This window comes from Herpailurus yagouaroundi, unplaced genomic scaffold (genome assembly GCF_014898765.1).
Source record: "Herpailurus yagouaroundi ecotype Mexico unplaced genomic scaffold, PumYag 28, whole genome shotgun sequence".
Taxonomy (NCBI): Eukaryota; Metazoa; Chordata; class Mammalia; order Carnivora; family Felidae; genus Herpailurus; species Herpailurus yagouaroundi.
Genome location: NW_024412376.1, coordinates 148,437,550 through 148,450,128, shown reverse-complemented (window position 1 = coordinate 148,450,128; position 12,579 = coordinate 148,437,550). Strand labels below are relative to the sequence as shown.

Genomic DNA, 12,579 nt, shown 5'->3' with positions numbered 1-12,579 from the left:
AGGTACTAAGTGTTGCACTGACTGATAGAAATTATGCCATAACTGATTTCCTATTGCTAGATATTTTACTTTATTTCCAAATTTACTAAATGACACTTCAGGGAATATCTTAGACACATATTTTGCACTCTTGCCTTAATATATTTCATTAGAATACATTCTTAGAAGTGAAATTTATGGGTCGAAGGATATGCACATTTAAAGTTATGACAACTATTTCTGATCTGCTCTCTACAAATGTTATAGCAGTTTATATCATTTCCGTTATTTTAGGTATATACCTTGGAATGAAATTGAGGGTGATTTGGTAAACCTATGTTTAACTTTTAGAGTACCTGTCAGATGATTTTCCAGAACAGCTTTGCCATTTTATTAAATTTTTTTTTTCAACGTTTATTTATTTTTGGGACAGAGAGAGACAGAGCATGAACGGGGGAGGGGCAGAGAGAGAGGGACACACAGAATCGGAAACAGGCTCCAGGCTCCGAGCCATCAGCCCAGAGCCTGATGCGGGGCTCGAACTCACGGACCGCGAGATCGCGACCTGGCTGAAGTCGGACGCTCAACCGACTGCGCCACCCAGGCGCCCCAGCTTTGCCATTTTATATCCCATCAGCAGTGTAGGAAGGCTCCAATTTTTCCAGATCCTCATGAAGGCTTGTTATTATCCCATCTTTTGCTAGCTGTACGAGTAGGTGTGATGTGCTATCTCATTGTGGTTTGGATTTTCATTTCCCTGATGACAAATGATGTGCTCATGTGCTTATTGGCCATTTGTATATTTTCCTTAAAAAGAAGAAATAAATTCAGACCCTGTGCCCATTTCTCAAATGGGTAATTTGTCTTTTTAATGTAGAGGAGTAAGAGTTCCTTATATATTCTGAATACTAATTCCTTATTAAATATATGACTTGAAAAAAATTCTTCCATTCCACATGTTGTCTTTTCCCTTTCTTAATAGTGTCCTGTGAAGCACAAACGTTTTAAATTTTGGTGAAACTCAATGAATCTATTTTTTCTTTGGTTGCTATGCTTCAGGCTTCACATCTAAGAAATCACTGTCCAATCCAAGGACAAGAGAGAACATTTATTCTATGAGTTTTATAGTTTATACACTTACATTTAGGTCTTTGGTTCATTTTGAGTTGTTTTTTGTATATGGTAGGAGGTAGGGGACCAACTCCATCCTTTGCCTGTAGATATCTGGTTGTTTCAGCACTATTTGCTGAAAAGACTAATCTTTAACCCACTGAATCGTTCTTGGCATCCTTGTCAAAAATTAATTGACCCTAAGTTGATTTTTTCTTAATTCTCAATTCTGTTCTATTGATCTATATTCTGCTCTATGCCAGTACCACACAGTCTTATTTACAATAGTTTTGTAGTAATTTTTGAAATCAGAAAGAGTAAGTCCTTCAAGTTTGCTCCTTTTGGTTTTTAGGATTGTTCTGTATATACTGGAGCCCTTGCTTTTCCAGATGTATTTTCTACCATTAATTTATAAAGTTCTTTCTATGTTAATAGTACCCCTTTATTAAACATATTATTTTTCTTATATATATTTTTTTCCACTCAGTAATTTTAACATTTAATTTATTAATCTTTCACTCACTGTTTTGGGATTTGGCTATAGCTAACTTTTTGGTATGTCAGTCTTCTGCTCTACCTAATGTAGGCTAGTCCTTTAATCTCCCCATCCTTGATCACTGTGAAACTCAGACTCTACCTGAGTCATAATCTTGTTACCTTCTTCTTATGTAAATAGTGCAAAAGATTAAAAATGGCCAAAAACGGGGCGCCTGGGTGGCGCAGTCGGTTAAGCGTCCGACTTCAGCCAGGTCACGATCTCGCGGTCCGTGAGTTCGAGCCCCGCGTCGGGCTCTGGGCTGATGGCTCGGAGCCTGGAGCCTGTTTCCGATTCTGTGTCTCCCTCTCTCTCTGCCCCTCGCCCGTTCATGCTCTGTCTCTCTCTGTCCCAAAAATAAATAAACGTTGAAAAAAAAATTAAAAAAAAAAATGGCCAAAAACTATTTGCCACGCCTCCCATCAATAGATGAGGTGTATGTGCCCTCCTCTTCAATTTAGGTGCGCTCTGTAACTGTTTTCATCAATAAAATATGGCAAAAGCTTACTCTGTGCCTGGGTTTAAGCCTTAACAGACTAGAAGCATTCACCTCTTGGTCCTTAGAACATTCTTTCGAGCCCTAAGTTGCTATGTAAGAAGTCTGACCACCCTGAGACCACCATGCATGCTTTGTGTGGGAACCCCTGACAGCTGGGGGTCCCAGTCTTCCAGTCATTTTCCAAGAAACCAGACAAGTGAGTAAAGCCTTTCAAAGCGGTCACCCACAAGCTAAAGCCACCAGGTGACCCTAGTTGACCATCATGATGTAGAAGAATCACCCAAATAAGCTCACTTGGATTCATAACCCACAAATTCATGAGATATAATTAAATGGTCATTGTTTTGAGTTTGGCAGTAATTTGTTACACAGCAGTTTGTTACAGATCAATAACCAGCAATTAGCCTGGGCTAACCACCACCCATGTACTGGTAAAATAGATGGAGAGAAAGAAGATGCATATAATCCTTTAAAGAAAACGTTTTCCCTTTTGAAAAGAGGAGAAAGAGTAATGGTTGCAAATCAAATATGGAAGCTCTGTCAAGCCCTTGTATCCCTTGCAGATTCTGGATGAGAGAGGAAGACTGGCTGGGAGGTGGACAGCCAAAAAAAAAGGCAAGGCTTTGAGGAAGTCTAATGGAGGTGGTGGCTTACTCCCTTACTTTGGTTAATCTCCCCTGAAAACTCCTCCCACCTATGTCATCTAGGAAGAAGATTCTTTTTAATCCCCTTATTTCGAGGATGGAAGAGATACTAGGAAGAGTAGACTGGGGCTGAGTTCTAAAGTGCACCTGGCTTGCCTCCAATGCAGAATCGACTTTAAAACTGCTTTGGCTATTGGTAGAAATATAAAAGTGTAGCTACTATGGAAAATAGTATGGCAGTTCCTCAAAAACTAAAGCATGGAATTTCTCTATGATGTGGCAGTTCTACTTCCGGGGATATATACAAAGGAACCAAAAGCAGGGTCTCAGAGAGGTGCGTGTATACCCACGTTCATAGCAACATCCTTCACAACAGGCAAAAGTGGAAGCAACCCAGGTGTCTACTGATGGATGAGTGGATAGACAAAATGTGTTATAAACACACGATGGGGCATTATTCAGCCTTAAAAAGGAAGGAAATTCTGACACATGCTTCAACATGGATGAGTCTTAAGGCATTATGCTAAGCGAAATCAGCCAGTCACAAAAAGACAAAATACTACTTAATTCCATTTATAGGAGGTACCTGGAGTATCAAATTAATAGAAACAGAGAGCGAAATGGGAGTGGCTAGGGGCGAGGGTGAGGAGTATATCGAAAATCGCATGAAGAAGTTCTGGAGATGGGTTACGCAACAGTGGGTAATATGTTTAACACTACCGAACTGAGCACTTCAAAGTGGTTAAAATGGCTAATTTTACGTTATGTGTATTTTCCCACAATTAAAAAAAAAATAAAGAGAACTCCAGATTTTTTGCTGGGTGGAAGTTGGGGGCTCTGGATTTTGGGAAAATGGCTGCTAGGCTGTGAATGCTAAATCTTCAGCGATTCCAAAGGTCAATTGTCTTCATCGTGTAAAGGACTTAAAAGGCACTTGTTATTTATAGAACTTCATTTGGGAATTGTATTTTTTTTCAGCTCCCAAGATTTAAAGAACAGACACTATTAGGAAGGTTTCTTGTAATTTAAAGATGATCTGTATAGATGTTTATATTATAAAAAGGTATTCGTGTTACAGTACTAATTTGTAGTAGCTAATATTTATTGAGTGTTTACTATGTGCCAGGCCCTTGGCCAGGCTACATCAGTTAGGATGGTTAGGTTACACTGTGACTACAAACAATCCCCAAATAAGCAGAACTTTGTTTTAAATAAATTAAAGTTTATTTCTCACTCATGTGACACAGGTGGGCTGGGGGACTGTGTTCCCACATATCATCCTCTTTATCCTAAGAGCCAGACGGATAAAGCTGACAATATCAGGAACACTTCCAGGGCCCTATCAATAGAAAAAAACAGAAACGTATATTCAGAGTTAACCAAACTGAAAATTACCCAAACTGAAAAATTTGAGGACACAATCCCTAAGATTGTCTTCACTTCTGACACCAACTGCAAGTTCAGAAGTTTCCCCCAAATACCTTCAGATTCAGTAATTCACTAGAAGGACTCTAAGAACTTGCCAAAAGCTTTTGCGCTTACAGTTACACAGTTAAAGGAAGAGACACATAGGGCAGAATCTGGGAAGTTTCCAGACACAAAACTATGCAGTCCTCAGGATGCATTACTCTCCCAGCATCAATCCCTGATGCTACTCACAGAATATTGCTGACCAAGGCAGCTCACCTGAGCTTCTGCATCTAGAGTTTTTATTGAGGTTAGAGAGGCATGATTAATGGCAGGATTTAATGATTGATTGAATGATTGACTGACAACACGTGACCCAAGGTCCCCACCCTAAATCACATGGTTGGTCTTCCTGGTGTGGCCAACCCCCACCCTCACCAAAGACATTCCTATCAAGTATGACGTTAAGTACCTCGTGGAAGCTGAGGGCAAAGGCCAGTCCTTTTCTTTGGGCAAGGCCAAATTCTCTTTTTTTTTAAATTTATTTTTTTAATGTACATCCAAGTTAGCTAACACACAGTGCCACAATGATTTCAGGAGAGCAAGGCCAAATTCTTCACTACACACCCTATGTCAAAACACACACTGGCCTTTAAAGCTTCCACTCAGAAGGAACACATGGCACTTCTTCTCACATTTTTTTGGCTAAGTCAAGTTGCAAGGCCAAGTTTAACTTCAAAGGGAGTGGGAGGTACATTCTTCCCATAGATGATTAGATATAGGTGACTAGAGATCCAGTCTACCATGTAAGTATTTTTTGTGTGTATTATTCACTTAATTCTCTCAACAATTCCTACTACTATCTCCATTTTTCAAGTAAAGAAACTGAGCCACAGGGAGTATCTATGATAACTGAGTATCTTACCTCTCTACTAAGTGTCAGGCCTCAAGTCATGCGGCTGGTGAGGCCAGGGCTAGAAATGCCTGGTTTTAAGCCCAGGTACTCCAGCTCCATAGCTCATGCTCTGTAAGACAATAAGGAAAAAATTGTATTGCTTCCTCACGTTTCTTCTTCTCTGCATTCAAATATTATTTGATGAATACTCCTGCTGTGCCAGGCACTGGTCTGTGATGTGCTGGAAATACAATGGTGAATGTGACATTAGGCACTTGCCCCAATGAAGCTGAGGTTTGTCTTACTTTCTTCTTGGACAAAGGATGAAATACAGGGCCTGGAATAATCAGGTCCCATTAGCCACACGCACAGTCACCATTATGACCATTGTATCACACTTATTCTCCCCAACTGGGATAGAATCTTGCCTACCCGCTTCTTGAGACTTTGGAAGGGCAAAGAAAGAGGTAAAGGAAAAATTAAAATTTGGGTGAATGAAATGAAATAAGAGTGTAAAAAGCACAATAGGATAACTCTTTGCCACTTCCCCTTACTTCAGAATAGTCACCAGGTACAGTATAGGCACTGCCCCATCTGATGGCAATTACAAACTGTATTCCCACCTGGACTGGTGCCTTCTGGCTCAGTATCAGCCCTATCCTTACCCTTCATCCTCCAGAGTGCATACCTTTTCCTGGAACTATTGAGGAAAGAATATGTTTTCTCGTACTGAGTTTGCTGAGAAGACAAAATGTTGGCAGCTATCCTGTCACCACTGGAGATCAGCCTGTCTGAGAATGGAGCCACAACAGAGGAAAGCAGACAAGATACAAGACATGCAAACCAATCCTTTAACATTTGAGCTCCTGGATCCAGCCATGCCTGAGGTCAGTATATCCCAGACTTTTCAGTTACGCGAACCAGTCAATTCTCTTTTTTTATTTCGTTTTTATTTTGTTTTTAATTTAAATCCAAGTTAGTTAACATACAGTGTAATAATGATTTCAGGAATAGAATTTAGTGATTCCTCACTTGCATATAACACCCAGTGCTCATCCCAACAATTGCCCTTCTTAATGCCCCTTGCCCATTTAGCCCATCCCCCCATCCAACACCCCTCCAGCCACCCTCAGTTTGTCTTTTGTATTTAAGAGTCTCTTACAGGGGCGCCTGGGTGGCACAGTCGGTTAAGCGTCCGACTTCAGCCAGGTCACGATCTCGCGGTTCGAGCCCCGCGTCAGGCTCTGGGCTGATGGCTCAGAGCCTGGAGCCTGTGTCCGATTCTGTGTCTCCCTCTCTCTCTGCCCCTCCCCCCCGTTCATGCTCTGTCTCTCTCTGTCCCAAAAGTAAATAAATGTTGAAAAAAAAAAATTTAAGAGTCTCTTACAATCAAGTCTCTCTTTAGGGCCAAGAAGTTAAGTTGAATTTCTGATATTGAAACCAAAGAGTCTCAATACACCCATATATTTTCCCCCTTTTAAAGTTCCAGTGCCACAAAAGCCATCATACATCCTCCAGAGGAAGGGAGAAAGGTTTGTATTCAAGAAATGAAAAGAAACTTGAGGAAGGCAAATGAGGCTCACAGAGCATGATACCAGTTTCCTAGGAACCACCTGCTGAAATTGTCACTGCTTCTACCCATACAGCCTGCAATTTTTAGAAAAGTATGAAGAGCAACAGAAGGAGGAATTGACCACCAGGAGCTTGGAGGGATACCAGCATACTGAGTATCTTCTCTCTACTAAAAAGATTTAGTACTAGAAAGCTGAAGTGAAGCCTCATATCCTTAAAATTCATTACAGCCATAAAAAGCACCGCCATATTTTCATGAGCTATTAAAACAAACAGTTAAAAATAAAGCCCATTTGGTATCCAATATCCTTCACACGATCGTATTTTTTCATGTATTTGTGAAGCAACAAACGTTGGCTAACTGCAATACATCTCCTTGTAACTGATTCCAATTTCCACATTCTCTTTTGCATCCTAAAATAATAAGCTACAATTTCTCTAGCCATACAATTTATAAATTACATAGACTTCCATTACCGCATGAAATGCGTTCTCTTTGTTTCTCCTCTTCACCTTTCTCAACTGATCTTTCATTTTAACAATTCTTGATGAAATCCCCACAACATTGAGTGACATGAGAATGAGCATCAGAACAGTATAAAGGGAGGGGAGCCTGGGTAGCTCAGTTGGTTAAACATCTGACATCGGCTCAAATCATGATCTCAAAGTCCGTGAATTCGAGCCCCACATCAGGCTCTGTGCTGACAGCTCAGAGCCTGGAGCCTGCTTCGGTTTCTGCCCCTCCTTCTCTCTCTCCCCCTCCCCTGCTTGCGGTCAATATCCTTTTCTCTCTCAAAAATAAATAAACATTAAAAAACAGGAAAGAAAATGCTGAATACACTTCATTTCAGACATCTTTGCTGCTAGAGCATGAGTGTATGACATAGGGCCTGAAGGAAAATCTACTGGAAATTTGAGGGAAAGTTTTCTCTCAGATTAAAAAATAAAATTCACAAAAATAATAAACAAACAAACAAAATTCACGCGCACACACACACACACACACACACACGAAGAAGGATGCTCTTTCTCCCTACTTCTTGTTTGTGGATGAGATCTTGTAATGATGTGATACCTGGAGCTGCAGCAGCCTTCTTGAGAGTGAGGGTATAACCTGAGGTTGAATACTCTAAAGTACTCTGAAGATGGTGAGAAGGAAGAGTGGTTTTTAGTGACACCTTTGAACCTCTCATTTAACTAACCCTGGGACCCCGCTACCTTAAGATTTAGCACAGTGCCTGATACATACAGAGCACTTCACAAACATCTGTTGAATGAATAAATGAATGGTTTTAACTTTTCACAATTTGTCTTCAGAGGAGATAAAAGAAATGTCTACCCAAACTAAATCTTCATCCACCCATAACTCAGCAACTCCACTCCCAGGTATATATCCAAAAGGAATGTGTTAGTTGTCTACAATAGACAGGAAAAGCATTCATAACACCTTCAAACTGGAAACAACTCAACTGCCCATCAGCAGGAGAATGGATAAGTCAGTGTTGGAATATTCTTGCTTTGGGATACTATTAAACAATATAAAAGAATAAACTATTAATACAATAGCATGGATGAATCTCACAGACATAATATTGAGCAAAAGACACTGTACACACGAGAATACTTACTATATGATTCCACTAAATAAAGTTCAAGGGGCGCCTGGGTGGCTCAGTCACTTAAGCATCCGAGTCTTGATTTCAGCTCAGGTCTTAATCTCACAGTTTGTGAGATCAAACCCTGAATCAGGCTCTGCAATGACAGTGCAGAGTCTGCTTGGGATTCTCTCTCCCTCTCTTTCTTTGCTCCCCCTCTGCTTGCACACGTTTTCTCTCCCTCCCTCTCTCAATTAAATAAATAAATTTTTAAAAATGTGCTTAAAAAATAAAAATAAAGTTCAAGAATAGGAAAATTAATTCAAGGTGATAGAAGTCAGTGGTCACCTCTGGGAAGTGGGGATGGTTATTGAGGGGTACAGGGCATAAGAGAATCACCTACGGTGACAGAAATGTTCATCTATATCTTGATCTGAATTGTGATTACATGGGTTTATGCACATGTAAAAAATCATCAAACTATACATTTAACAGCTGTGTAACTTCCTGTATATGTTATACCTCAATTTTTCTTTAAAAAAAATTTTTATAACGTTTATTTTTGAGAGAGAGAGAGACAGATCGTGAGAGGGGGAGGGCAGAGAGAGAGGGAGACACAGAATCAGAAGGAGGCTTCAGGTTCTGAGCTGTCAGCACAGAGCCCGACGCGGGACTTTAGTTCGTGAGCGGTGAGATCACGGCCTGAGCTGAAGTCGGACGCTTAACCGACTGAGCCACCCAGGCACCCCTACCTCAATTTTTCTTAAAGCAAAAAAAGTTTTGTTTTTCTTTTAAAGGAGGTAGAGGAAACAATTTTTACTCAGTATTTATTTAGGGAAGGTATTACTTTAAGTGCCTTACAAAATAACCTTCGTAATAACTATCAAGTAGGCATTGCTATCTATATACTACAGATGCCGATATGAGAGTCAGAGAGATTAGGTTACTTTCCAAGGTCACTCAGCTAATCAGTGGCAAAGCTGGTATTTGAATACAAATGTATCTGATCCTAAGACCCATGACGCTTTCTCTGTATTACTATAAAATGTACAGGTACCTGCATGGCCAAACTTTCCAAGGTCATGGAAAGAAGCATCACTGTGACCCACGAATACTCTTCCTGAAGGTGGATTTTTCTATAGAAGTTGCCTAGATGGGAACAGAAAAGGTTTTATGCACAAAGATAGTCACTGCAGAATTTATCATAGTGAAAAACCGAAAACAAGGCAATTATTCAACAGCGTATAATTAAGCAAATGATAATACATATACTCAATAGAATATTATACAGCCATTAGAAATTATGTTCAAGAAAGCTTCTGATGTAATGTTCAATGGGGTAAAACAGAATAGAAATTGAATTTACTTTAAGAATACGACCATGAAAAGCAAAAACTTTTTAACGTAGAAGGAAAAGCCTGAAAAGAGTTTGCACGTAAAGAACATTAACCATGTCTGCCTCTGAAGAATGTGATTTGGCAAAGTGGTTGTAGGGGTTGGGGTGGGTGGGGGGTTAGGGAGAGGACAGGGACATTTTTTGCTTTATAATCTCTGTATTTGATTTTTCACAATGAATATGCATGATTTTATGATGACATTGTAACTCATTAAAAACAACTGGAAGGGGGCGCCTGGGTGGCTCAGTCGGTTAAGCGTCCGACTTCAGCCAGGTCACGATCTCGCGGTCCGGGAGTTCGAGCCCCGCGTCAGGCTCTGGGCTGATGGCTCAGAGCCTGGAGCCTGTTTCCGATTCTGTGTCTCCCTCTCTCTCTGCCCCTCCCCCGTTCATGCTCTGTCTCTCTCTATCCCCAAAATAAATAAACGTTGAAAAAAAAAATTAAAAAAAAAAAATTAAAAAAAAAATAAAAACAACTGGAAGGAAATTTGTAAAATATTAACAATAGTTGTCTTTGGATAACAGGATTTGAGAGATTTTTGTAATTCCTCCTTTCACTTTTCCAGACTTGGTAAAATTCCTATGATGAGCACATGTTTCCTCGTATCTGCAAAGAAGAAATAGATTTATTTCAAGGAGATGATGCATCTGAAAGCACGCTGTAATCTGTGAGGCAATTCAATTACAGGTGACTTTATAACTACCGTAAAACGTATGAAATGCTGTCAATGCCATTTGTAAGAGCAGAGGGCAGGCCCTCTATCCTGCGGCCTGAACACGCAGTTTCTCCACAGCTGCCGCCTTCGGAAGGTGGAAGCAGGCTGGGCAAACCACGATCTGTCCACTCAGGACAATTGTAATGCTCAGTAGTTTTTCTGGCAAAACCACGGGCATTAGTTTAGAACATTTCTTGAGGCTGTGCTTCTCTGCCCAGGCTGCACATTAGAATCATTCAGAGGTGATTTTTAATTTTTTTAAAAAGTCCTACCCCCAGGGATTGCAATTCAATCGCTCGGGGTGCAACCCAAATATGGATTTTTTTTTTTTTTTTTTTTTTTTTTTTTTTGAGAGAGAGAGGGTAAGCAGGGAAGAGGCAGGGCGAGAGAGAGAGAAAATCCCAAGCAGGCTCTGTGCCATCTGCACAGAGCCTGATGCAGGGCTCAAACCCATGAACCGTGAGATCATGCATTACCTGAACTGAAACCAAGAGTCAGGCGCTTAACCAACTGAGCCACCCAGGTGCCCCTCAAGTACGGATATTTTTAAGATGTTTCCCAGTTAATCCTGATAAGCAGACTGGAGAGTGATGCCTTCTGGAAATACCGTGGATAAATTATCTCCCTGTAATGCAGGGAAGTGTCCTAAAACTCCTCTGGGAATGCCTCACTGTCCAACCAAAAAAAACTGGAAAAACGTTTGCTTTCTTCAAACCAACCTGAGCTTTATTTTTTAAAAAGTAAGACTTTTAATCACCACTACTACATTTACAGTTTATAAGGGGCACTCAAGGAGTTAATATCATTTGATGATCTCATTAAATTATGATAACTTGTGTAAACTGCTAACAGGTGTAAAGTAAATGCCTGGACAATTCTGGGAGGTAAAAGAGGCAGAAACTATTATTTCCATGTTGCCCAGAAGGGAATTGAGAGGGAAGAGTACAGAAGTTTCCCAAGATCTAATAACAGATTTGAACCCAAGTATTCCTTCCTCCAACTACAACATTTGACTTATGTCTTTGAACTGCCAGGGATATTACAATGGAACAAGAGAGTGGAAAAAGGCTTGCCTGCCTCCTTTTTCTCTGCATCACCAGAACACAGAAAGCAAAGTGAATGTATTGCGTAACTATATTGTGCATGGAATCGTGCCACCCAATAGCACTGCCAAGGACAAGGTCTGGACACATGACTGAGTGCATATTGAATGAAAGACTGAATGACTTTATCATCCAAGATAATACTACCCCCATTTGTCTTAGTCCATTCAGAATGCTATTGCAAAATACCATAGACTGAGTGGCTTATAAACAGCAAGGATTTATTTCTCACAGTTCTGGAGGCTTGGAAGTCCAAGATCAAGGCTCTGGCAGATTCAGTGTCTGATGAAGTCCCACTTCCTGATTCATAGGTGGCAGTCTTCTCCATGCAACTTTACATGGCAGAAGGGGTGAGGGAGCTCTCTGGGGTCTCATTTATGAGAGCACTAATCCCATTTATGAGGACTTTACCCCATTACCTAATCATCTCCCAGAGGCCCCATCTCTTAATACCTTCACATTCGTGTTTAGGATTTAACGTACACATTTTGGGGGCACACAAACAGTCTACAGCACCATTTTCATAGGAGGTAACAAGACTCCAAGAGGGAAAATAACATACTGAGGTAGAAGGACTTGTAACAGAGAGACCTGGAAGAAAAGACAAGTAGGGACAGCCAACCTTGTACTCTTATCCACTATACTAAATTACCAACTGATTATAGTTTTTAAACACCAAGCCCTAAAGACCACAGCCTTAGAGATAATTTATACAGCAACTCTACTCTAGATATTATACACAGATATTACAATAGGAAGAATATTAAATAGGAGTTGGCAGCAGTGATGTGCTATTACAGTGTTTTATTGAAAACAATTCATTTTACTTAAGATTTACTTCCAGAATCCTTAGTCTGACTAATGACAACCTTCTGAAATGATTAAAAAAAAAAAAAGATTCTGCTTCCTGAAAAATTCACATAATATAGTATGTGACAGATCTCCATAGTCATATATTTATATCCACAATTACTAGATACAAATAAAAGAGAGCTAGAGAAAAGCTATCATATATACTTTTAATCAGGAAAGAAAGACCTCTCTAATCAATGTCTTGCAAAACCATTAACCAAAATCCTAAACTGAAGCTCAAATAATTGGAAAATGAAATGATCCACCTACTCATGA

At 40.1% G+C, this 12,579-nt stretch overlaps 2 long non-coding RNA genes across 2 annotated transcripts; one reads left to right on the top strand and one right to left on the bottom strand.

Moving 5' to 3' along the window:
* Positions 1 to 598: 598 nt before the first annotated feature.
* Positions 599 to 9,447, bottom strand: LOC121033480 (uncharacterized). The gene is made up of 3 exons (XR_005791943.1): positions 9,294 to 9,447; positions 5,100 to 5,199; positions 599 to 786 (listed from the first exon to the last, which is right to left on the bottom strand). It is a non-coding gene; the product is annotated as an uncharacterized LOC121033480 (long non-coding RNA).
* LOC121033516 (uncharacterized) lies at positions 5,236 to 7,114 on the top strand. Its single transcript, XR_005791964.1, has 2 exons — positions 5,236 to 5,956; positions 6,716 to 7,114. It is a non-coding gene; the product is annotated as an uncharacterized LOC121033516 (long non-coding RNA).
* Positions 9,448 to 12,579: the final 3,132 nt, after the last annotated feature.